Source organism: Schistocerca gregaria, chromosome X, assembly GCF_023897955.1.
Source record: "Schistocerca gregaria isolate iqSchGreg1 chromosome X, iqSchGreg1.2, whole genome shotgun sequence".
Lineage (NCBI taxonomy): Eukaryota > Metazoa > Arthropoda > Insecta > Orthoptera > Acrididae > Schistocerca > Schistocerca gregaria.
The window spans coordinates 112,418,747-112,430,880 of NC_064931.1; positions in this window are offsets into that span (position 1 = coordinate 112,418,747).

Genomic DNA, 12,134 nt, shown 5'->3' on the forward strand with positions numbered 1-12,134 from the left:
TAACAACACAACACTTACAGAGATGTATTAATATCTGTGTAGGGCTACACATACGCTCTCATGTGAATTTCACATTCGTTTGTGCTACCACATGTCGGTGTGTACAATGTTCAAACAATGGTATCTCGTAAACTACTTGCACTAGACTTGCAACAAACACTACTGACATTCTGATTTGGTCTAGTTTGATTATGGTACAGTCAATAGGCATCGTTTCATTGAAATATTTGTACATTTGATAAATAAATACACATTTGAAACTAACACCGTTTCGGGGATGGGCTGTGAAATCCGTATATCAATTGCTTCTTCCATTATTGAAATATTTATGATGCAAGTTTTAGGTGATTCACCCTGTATAAAATGTAGATAGCTCGGAAATGCGCAACACAGCAGTCGATAGGAAGAGCTGGGTTATATGCAGCCCTCAATCGTTTCTGAAACTTCGTACAAACACTTATGTTGCCAGAGTGCACAAGAAATTGCACACAAAATACTAAAGAGAATAAAGAAGCGACTAGACTGCTCGTTTGCCTTACTCGCTACACGCAGTGTCGATTCATTGATTTTCCCTAATCCATGTGACATCTATTGCGCACAGGAAATCAATGAAAGTGTTTAATAGTGGAAGACACAAAATCACCGTCACTTACCTCTGTCAACATGTTATGTATCCTTTGTATTTTGCGTGCTAATGGTAAGCACTGCTACACAACATTATTATCTCACGTCGTCGAAAGAGAGACATGCCTTCGAGGGGAGGCTAAAAATGATTGAAGAAAACGTGATAATAGTTGAACTGACGATAGTATGCTTCTAAAATTGTTTCTAACAAATGCATAATGCTTCTTAATGCTGCAGTGTGTCCCAGTATTGTGGGAGAACAAGCTATTTGAGGTATGCTGTTCACATGTTATGAAACGAATAGAATTCGGAGCATTCTGCTTACTATTACTTATTAGCTGGTGTACCCGGCTTCGCTTAAGAAGTTGATATGAGATTGTGTGGCAGTTGGAATAAAACAATAAAAGACGTGAAAAACTTATATTTAAAACATATTCTAACTATTTACAATACTTGTTTATAAACAAAAGTTTTCATTTTGTTATCCGGGGTAAGTATGTACAAATTTTTAGAATTTCCTAGTCGAGAGCAAGCTACGTATAGTTGTCCGTGACAAAAGCGGGAGTTTTTGAGGTTGTTGTTGCCATATTTAAAGTTTGTCTTTGTGTTTTATTAACTGTAAAACTGTAAGCTGATTTCATCGGAACTGCAGTCTATGAAACTGTAATGGAAGTTCAGTAGAGATCAGTGGTATTCTGTGGATAAATAGTGTGTGTCCCTTGTACTTTCCTGTCATAAGTTCGGCTTAGATGATGTTATTAGATAGCTGTTTGACGATTATCCTTGTTCCATGACATAGTTCTGGTTAGTTGAGATTGCTCAGTAGCATGATCGGAGATTCGATTTTAGGTGTAAGGCAGTGTAATGGCATTCATGGTACTTGCAAAGAGTTTAGAAAATCTGTAGGGAAGTTCACACTTTCCAGAATGAGATTTTCACTCTGCAGCGGAGATAAACTTAAGTCATCGTTCAGTAAAGAATTTGTCTTCAACTACGACCAATCAAGGTTTAAAGAGGAAATGCATATGGAAGGAACCCTGGAAATTTGAGTTCCAGGAGGTTTATATCAAGATAAAGTAACATTAGTGACTTAACGTTTTCGTATACAATTATGCCGACTGTTAATCTGTATGGTAAATTGGCTGGAAAGTTATTTACTGTGCTGCGACAGTTGGAGGTGCTCTGCCCCCTACAATTCTTTCTCGTGAGCGGGATCTTGCAAGGGCAGTAGAAAATATCTATGTCACAGCAAGCAAGTCTGGGGAAAATGGGGGTAAGAGAACTACGACTCTGGTATGAGCAGTGCTTTTGGCCAATAGACGTTCAAAATAATTTGCTTTTGCTTGGTTCCTAGTCTGCGTATAAAGATCATACTCCTTTAGATCAAACTATCCCTCCTGAAAAGTGTGTGACATTGCAGTTCATATCACCTGGAACCACTGGACAAATTCAGCCTCTGGATGTTTGTTTTTTCCGTGTCTATAAAACTTACTATCGCACTAGCTGCAGTTAGCTTTAACGTATCCAGTTTCGCGACTAGCTACACGACAGACCGTTTCGCATTCGGTTGCATGCCATACACCCCATCAGTTCTCATAACCCCGCTAGACCAATATGATTCTATAAGCATTCCTCAATAGTGGATACTTAGCTAAACATTCAGCAAGGTGTGTAACTCCGAAGGAATTCGCCTTCGATCTTGATAGTACGAACATTTGTGATCACTGTGGCGCCATTTTTCTTTCCGTGTTCATGATGAAAGGTAATGGTTTGTTTTTAACATTTCTTTAATATCGATATGTCCATTTTGTCAATTGTAATACATAGATCCCAGAGAATTTTGATGCCTGCACCTCCTGGGCACTCATTCTCTGTCGCCTTTCTGATGCACATGGAAAATCATTAGGAGCTAATACTCTTCCTGTCATAACTTAACACTTTCAGATGAGTCTTACTACAGATTGACTTTGCGACCTCGCACCAATCTATTTGGAGGACATCCTACGAGATATATTGAGAAGAACTGACACATTTGTATTATTTAGTCGTTCTGTACAATGCAGTACATTATTTAATCAGCGTATTCTTGTACTAACTCAAGCTGCTCTCAAAACATTTAGTTGGGTCACGACTTAAATTGGAAGAAACGCATAGAAAATGTTGTGGGGAAGGCTAACCAAAGACTGCAGGACACTTAGAAAATGTAACAGACCTACTAAGGAGACTGCCTACACTACGCTTGTCCGTCCTCCTTTAGAATACTACTGCTCGGTGTGGGATCCTTACCAGATAGGACTGACGGAGTTCGTCGAAGAAGTTCCAAGAAAGGCAGCACTTTTGTATTATCGTGAAATATGGGAGAGAGTGTCACAGAGATGATACAGGTTTTGGGCTGGACATCATTAAAAGAAAGGCGTTTTGCGTTGCAACGGAATCTTCTCACGAAATTCCAATCACCAACTTTCTCCTCCGAATGCGAAAATATTTTGTTGACACCGACCTACATAGGGTGGAACGATCACCACGATAAAATAAGTGAAATCAGAGCTCGTACGGAAAGACATAGGTGTTCATTCTTTCCGCGGGCCATACGAGATTGGAATAATAGAGAATTGTGAAGGTGGTTCGATGAACCTTCTGCCAGGCACTTAAATGTGATTTGCAGAGTATCCATTTAGATGTAGTAGATGTAGATGTGAAACAAATCCAATCTGAAACAGGCGTAGAAACAAACAAAAAAGTTACTTCCAAGGAATTTTATGCTTACCGCTTAATGATCAGAGATAATGAAACATACAACCACATTCTCAGTACCCGCCATTTGGTCCAACAGTTAGTGGTAGATATTTATGCAGAAACGGACGCGGAACGGATGCTTTACATAAGACTGAATTAGAAGAAACTACGCACGAAAGAATATATCTACCTTTGAGACGTAATCATAAATGACGGAAACACAGACGACGCTGGAACAATGGTAATCTTACCGTCATCATACATAGGATGTCGGAGGCACATGCAAGAATATGTTCAAGATGTCATGACCTACATAAGAAAATATGGACGACCTGACCTCTTCATAACGTTCACATGCAACTTGTCGTGACGATAAATCAAAGAACTAAGATACGGACAAGACCCCATGCGTCGACCCAACATATTAGCACAAGTTTTCCAACAAAAACAAATGAGATTTACGGAAGTCATCACAATATACCACATTTTTGGAACAGTTAGATGTTGGATGTACACAATCAAGTTGCAAAAACGAGGACTGCCTTACTCACACAATCTCATACGGCTACGCGACAGAATTCACCCGCAGATATCTACAAAATTATCCAAGCCGAATTTCCCAATTCAAAAGAAGAATCGGAAATGTACGACATAGTAGTGAAAAACATGAGTCACGGACCACGCGGGTCATTAAACCCCCATTCGCCATGTATGAGCGATGGAAAATGTACAAAAAATACCCAAAGCCTTACTTGGACGACACACAAACCGAAGTTGATGACTATCCCAAACACAAAAGACGATCACCAAAAAGCAATGGCTTCACAGCAAAAATACGAATACGTGGCAGCGGCGAACTGTAAATAGATAATCGATGGGTGGCACCATACAACACACTACAGTCCAAACTGTTCCAAGCACACATAAAAGTAGAAAACTGCAATTCAGTGAAATGCATCAAATATGTCTGTAACTATGTGAACAAAGGCCGTGAAATGGCAGTATTTCAAATAACCAAAGACAGCGAACGACAAAACAGAAACGACGAGATCCTCATGTACCAAATGGGAAGATACATCAACAGTAATGAAGCAGTGTGACGGATTTCCGGTTTTCCCATACAGGTGCGCTAACCAACTGTGCAACATCTAGCAGTACATTTGGAAAATGGACAGAGAGTTTGATTTACAAAAGACACGACCAGAAAAACTGAAAGCGAACCACTTGCGAACTCAACATTGACAACTTTTTACCAACTATGCTGAACGAATCCATTCGCGAAACCATTACTATATGTCGACGTCCCTACCCATTATATGTGGACCACAATGAGAAAAATCTTTCAAAGAGGAAAACGATGAATTCCAGTAGAAGATCATCCAGTAATCATGAAAACTAGCGCACAGGGCTGAGTATACACCGTATATCCGAACAACGCCGAATGTTTCTACCTCCGGATGTTGCCACACGAAATACGGGGACCAACAAGTTTCACGGATTTCAAGACTCTTGATGTTCACCTATGCGGGACGTACAGGGAAGTATGGCAACGCGTAGGGCTACTGGAAAACGATAACCATTGGGAATTAACACTACCAGAAGCATCACTTACAGCTTCAGCTGAACAAATCAGAGACATATTAGCCATAATTCTAACAACATGTAACTCATCGAATCCAAAATAACTTTGGAACTCCTTCAAAGAGAATTGGAGTGAAAATACACTGTACCAAATCCGACAAGCTCATACTAAACTGACCATGGAATTCAACGACGACCAGCTTCAAATGGATACAAATTGCTCTAAGTACTATGGATCTTTACATCTGAGGTCAGCAGTCCCCTAGACTTTGTTGTTGTTGTTGTTGTTGTCTTCAGTCCTGAGACTGGTTTGATGCAGCTCTCCATGCTACTCTATCCTGTGCAAGCTGCTTCATTTCCCAGTACCTACTGCAACCTACATCCTTCTGAATCTGCTTAGTGTACTCATCTCTCGGTCTCCCTCTACGATTTTTACCCTCCACGCTGCCCTCCAATGCTAAATTTGTGATCCCTTGGTGCCTCAAAACATGTCCTACCAACCGATCCCTTCTTCTAGTCAAGTTGTGCCACAAACTTCTCTTCTCCCCAATCCTATTCAATACCTCCTCATTAGTTACGTGATCTATCCACCTTATCTTCAGTATTCTTCTGTAGCACCACATTTCGAAAGCTTCTATTCTCTTCTTGTCCAAACTAGTTATCGTCCATGTTTCACTTCCATACATGGCTACACTCCAAACAAATACTTTCAGAAACGACTTCCTGATACATAAATCTATATTCGATGTTAACAAATTTCTCTTCTTCAGAAACGCTTTCCTTGCCATTGCCAGTCTACATTTTATATCCTCTCTACTTCGACCATCATCAGTTATTTTACTTCCTAAATAGCAAAACTCCTTTACTACTTTAAGTGTCTTAGAACTACTTAAACCTAACTAACCTAAGGACATCACACACAGCCATGCCCGATGCGGGATTCGAACCTGAAACCGTAGCAGCAGCAGCACGGTTCCGGACTGAAGTGCCTAGAACCGCTCGGCCACAGCGGCCAGCTCGACCAGCTCGACTAGCTTCAATGAAACACTCTTTCGCCTAGAAGATAAATGTTTAGAATAAACAACCACACCTTAGTACAACTTGGTATGTAAGCACCACGAAAAGATGCTATCAGTGTGCTAAACTTCAAAATTGCAAAGGAAAAAAAGAACTATAACATCAACGAACTACTGCAATACTTTGTTCACAACAAACCACTCCTCAATGAAAATCAAAAGGACACGTACAACGTTATCATGGACCGAATCGACAACAACACTGGCGCAATTATTTACTTGGACTCGCCACTCGTTTCTAATAAATCTATTGCTGGCGGAAATACGTGCTAAGCCATACATCACACTTGCACTGGCATCATCCAGCATTGCAGCCACACTTATGGAAGGAGAACGAACTGCCCATTCCGCCCTATAACTACCACTGAATACAGCCGAAGAACAATTACCGATATTTAAAATCACAAAATTATCTGGACGGGGTGTACTTCCAAATCATGCTAAAATCATCTTTGGGACGAATGTACAATGGCGCGTCAAAAATCTCGCGAGGCCATGGACAAAACATTACAAGACTTACGAGAAATGTCTGAAGTGATGGGAGGATCTCTACACATACCCTCAGGAGATTTTTGACAAACACTTCGAGTTATCGCCGAGTCAGCGCCAACAGACGAGGCCAAAGCATGCTTAAAAAACACATCTCTGGCCACACCTACAAATCCTGCGACTAAGAAAAATACAAGGGTTGAACTATCGAAAGACGAAACAACAGCAAATTTTGCTCAACAGCTTTTACAAATAGGCGAAGGTATATATCCTACTGACCAGACATCCGGCCTCATTAAACTCAACACTGATTTCTGCAACATAGCCAGTGTTGAAAACGAACTCATCGACCAAATTTATCCAAATATTGTTCACATCTATACCAAGCCGGACTGGCTATTTGAAAGGGCAATTCTGGCAAATAAAAATTATGTTGTCGACATCGACTTTAATTCAAAAGAAAATTCCCGGTGAAGAGAGAATATACAAATCGTTCTAAGCGATTGCAAACGTTCAACAAAGTGTGAGCTTGAAACTTCCTGGCAGATTAAAACTGTGTGCCAGACCGAGACTCAAACTCGGGACCTTTGCCTTTCGCGGGAAAGTGCTCTACCAATTTTTTTTTCCCCCTCTCATTTTGTTCGGCATTGTTCATTGCGTATGGTCTGGGCAGACCTCACATGATATCCCTTCAAGTTGATCGTTGATTCCTTCACTCAGTTTTTTTTATTACAGAGGGCGAGCGGCCCTGTGACCGAACACAGTGTACCAACTGAGCTATCCAAGCACGACTCACGCCCCGTCCTCTCAGCCTTACTTCCAGTACCTCGCCTCCTACCTTCTGAACTTTAAAGAAGCTCTCCTGTGAACCCTGCAGAACTAGCACTCCAGAAAGAAAGGATATTGCGGAGACATGGCTTAGCCACAGCCAGGGGGATGTTTCCACAATGAGATTTTCATTCTGCAGCAAGAGTGTGCACTGATATGAAACTTCCTGACAGATTAGTTCTGCAGGGTCCGCAGGAGAGCTTCTGCAAAGTTTGGAAGGTAGGAGGCGAGGTACTGGCAGGAGTAATGCTGTGAGGACGGGGCGTCAGTCGTGCTTGGGTAGCTCAGTCGTTGAGCACTTGCCCGCGAAAGGCAAAGGTCCCGAGTTCGAGTCTCGGTCCGGCACAGAATTTTAATCTGCCAGGAAGTTTCATATCAGCGCACACTCCGCTGCAGAGTGAAAATCTCATTCTGGAAAGTGTGAACTTCCCTACAGATTTTCTAAACTCTTTGCAAGTACCATGAATGCCATTACACTGCCTTACACCTAAAATCGAATCTCCGATCATGCTACTGAGCAATCTCAACTAACCAGAACTATGTCATGGAACAAGGATAATCGTCAAACAGCTATCTAATAACATCATCTAAGCCGAACTTATGACAGGAAAGTACAAGGGACACACACTATTTATCCACAGAATACCACTGATCTCTACTGAACTTCCATTACAGTTTCAAAGACTGCAGTTCCGATGAAATCAGCTTACAGTTTTACAGTTAATAAAACACAAAGACAAACTTTAAATATGGCAACATCAACCTCAAAAACTCCCGCTTTTGTCACGGACAACTATACGTAGCTTGCTCTCGACTAGGAAATTCTAAAAATTTGTACATACTTACCCCGGATAACAAAATGAAAACTTTTGTTTATAAACAAGTATTGTAAATAGTTAGAATATGTTTTAAATATAAGTTTTTCACGTCTTTTATTGTTTTATTCCAACTGCCACACAATCTCATATCAACTTCTTAAGCGAAGCCGGGTACACCAGCTAATAAGTAATAGTAAGCAGAATGCTCGGAATTCTATTCGTTTCATAACATGTGAACAGCATACCTCAAATAGCTTGTTCTCCCACAATACTGGGACACACTGCAGCATTAAGAAGCATTATGCATTTGTTAGAAACAATTTTAGAAGCATACTATCGTCAGTTCAACTATTATCACGTTTTCTTCAATCATTTTTAGCCTCCCCTCGAAGGCATGTCTCTCTTTCGACGACGTGAGATAATGATGTTGTGTAGCAGTGCTTACCATTAGCACGCAAAATACAAAGGATACATAACATGTTGACAGAGGTAAGTGACGGTGATTTTGTGTCTTCCACTATTAAACACTTTCATTGATTTCCTGTGCGCAATGGATGTCACATGGATTAGGGAAAATCAATGAAACGACACTGCGTGTAGCGAGTAAGGCAAACGAGCAGTCTAGTTGCTTCTTTATTCTTTTTAGTATTTTGTGTGCAATTTCTTGTGCACTCTGGCAACATAAGTGTTTGTACGAAGTTTCAGAAACGATTGAGGGCTGCATATAACCCAGCGCTTCCTATCGACTGCTGTGTTGCGCATTTCCGAGCTATCTACATTTTATACAGGGTGAATCACCTAAAACTTGCATCATAAATATTTCAATAATGGAAGAAGCAATTGATATACGGATTTCACAGCCCATCCCCGAAACGGTGTTAGTTTCAAATGTGTATTTATTTATCAAATGTACAAATATTTCAATGAAACGATGCCTATTGACTGTACCATAATCAAACTAGACCAAATCAGAATGTCAGTAGTGTTTGTTGCAAGTCTAGTGCAAGTAGTTTACGAGATACCATTGTTTGAACATTGTACACACCGACATGTGGTAGCACAAACGAATGTGAAATTCACATGAGAGCGTATGTGTAGCCCTACACAGATATTAATACATCTCTGTAAGTGTTGTGTTGTTATGTGAGACACTGCTTAGGCCAAACGAAAGACAAACAAAAGTGAATACAGTACCTGTTTGCGGTCTGACACGTAAAGAACCAATGTACCCTCAAAGCCTGTGCTCGAAATGCCCACCACCTGCGTCAGTACAACGTTGCTGCCTGTCATGCAACGATCGCTTCACACTTTCTAGTATTTCAGCGGAATCTTCAGTACAGGCAGTAGTAACGCGCCGTTTGAAGTTGTTGACGTCTATTGGGATATTTTCGTCGTACACGGTACACGAACGAACGCCATACTTCTTACATTCACCACAAACCATGAGCAATTATGTTTAGTACCCATTCCTTCGGCAATGGTTGTCCTTTACTATGTTTCACTGGTGGCGACATTTGTGGCTCCCTGTCGGCCGAGGATTATGAACTACATGGCTCGATGTTTCGGTATCATTTTCACTTGCTAAGCACCCATAGTTATCATTGGAATCGTCTCGTACATTGTCCGCACAATCGAGCCTTAACGACACCACACATTCCACTGACTCACCTCGGAGAAACGATAATATTTCGTCTGCCATTTCTTTCTTACTCTGCGAAATTACTTCTGCGTCCGTTCTGACGAAATTTCAAATGCGGCAACTGTTGTTGGGTATATAATGCAATGTTTGCTTTGTTTATCGTCGCCATTTCTCTGCTTTGTATCAACACCACCAGCACTGTAGCACTGTTGTGAGTTACTCGTCGGCTCAGCAGTTCAACTACACTCCTTGGCCTCACACTGTGATTACCATTGCCGGCCGCAGTGGCCGAGCGGTTCTAGGTGCTACATTATGGAACCGCGCGACCGCTACGGCCGCAGGTTCGAATCCTGCCTCGGGCATGGGTGTGTGTGATGTCCTTAGGTTAGTTAGGTTTAAGTAGTTCTAAGTTCTAGGGTACTGATGACCTCAGAAGTTAAGTGCTCAGAGTCATTTGAACCATTTTTGTGCTTATCATTTGATACCTCCAGTCCCATCCCCCGTTGCTGTTAGTAGCCAATATTGTGGTTACGTGTTAGACAATATGTGGGGCATCGAATGCCGTAAACATCATTGGCCTTTTCCGACCTCGCCCTTAAGGGGTTCTTTGTTAGAGGTGGAGCAACAGCGTACGTAATCCGTTCTTGGTTACTGCTCAAATGAGAGAGGATATTCTACAGAAAACAATGCACCATCGATTTTATTCTTCTCACTCAGTAATTGTACTGTCATAAAGATTTATCGCAATACGAACTTTATTCTTGAGCATTATATGGGCGTACTGATTATGTACTTTATGTCCGATGTTTACTAATTGTTGTCTGTTGTACACATATGAGCTTCGAATCGACGCCGTGCAGACAGTTCAGCGTAGTTTTTGGGGTCAAAATATCGTGAGCATTTTTACATGGTTCTTAAAGAAGTGTTTTGATCAACTTGGAATAAAAAATTTGAATAAAACTGTGTGTAAGGAGGAAACAGTTACCCATTAGTACAATGTAGTTTGTTATTAACAATTTGTTTCCGACAGTATGGTCAAGCAATGAAAGTTTCATGCTGTAACACAAACGGCTCTTTGTATTCGGTTCCAAAAGCTCCTGTTCCTCCATAGCGGGCTTAAATAAAGAGAGGCAGTAGTCATAATTGGTAGATGTAAGGGTCAGTAAAATGAAAACGAGACAATTAAAAAAAACAACAAACAGCTTGTTATTTCAAAAGTAATAGCCATAACTGTTAATACAATTATCCCATTGTGAGACAAGGCGGTCAGTGCCTTCATCGGAAAATGTTAGAGGTTGCGCATGGAACCACGGTTGTACGTAGACGTGCACCTGTTCCTCTGAAGCTAATCGAAGTCCACGATTGTTTTTCCTCAGGGCACCAGAAATATGGAAATCACATGGTGGGAGATCGGGACTGCATCGAGGATGTGTAAAGGCTTCCTAGCGCCTCTCGTGGAGAGTAGTCGGAACAACCTTGGCAACAAGTGGGAGAGCTCAGATGTTGCCAATGTTGTTTCGAGTTCTATGCAGATGTTTCGCTGGGAAGACATTACACGTTCTCCATTAAGTTCCGGTTTCTCCCCATCCGATTTTAATGTCTTTTGAGCCCTGAAGAAAGACATTGGTGGTCGTCGATTTGCGTTGGACGGAGCGGTGAACGTCTGGTACAATCGTGGTTTCATAGGCAACTGCAAACAGTTTTACACGAAGGCATTCACCATCGTGTCCAACATTGCGATAAAAGTGTTAACCGATATTGCAGACTGCTTTTGAAATAACAAACCGTTTGCTTACTTTTTTATATCTCTCTCGTCTTCATTTGGCAGCCCCTTATATACCTATCATCATCTCAGCCTTTTCCCACGTCATGTGGTGTCGGCGTTGGTTTGCTGGGTCCTTCTCTGCCATAAATGCCTATCCAGTGCTTCTTCTCCGAGCCATCCTTTCTCCCGTAGGTCCCCTGCCACCTTGTCTTTCCATCTCAGTTTCGGTCTTCCTCTTCTCCTTCATCCTTCGATTTCTAGGTCTTCAACTCTTCTTCTCAAGTAGTACTCCCCTCTTCTCTGCACATGTCCATAGCATCTTAGCCTACTTTCTTGTATATTCTTGCCTATGGGCCCCACTTTCACTGTTCCTCTGATGTACTCATTGTTTAGTCTATACATTCGTGTAACCCCACCTTAACATTTTCATTTCTGCCACTTCCATCTTTTGCTCTTGGGCTTTTGTAGTTGGCCAAGTTTCTGCACTGTACAGTATCGCAGGCCTCACAACAGACTTGTAAAGCTTTCCTTTCATTCTGCAGCTAATCTTCTTATCACACAGTACTGCGCTCAGTTTC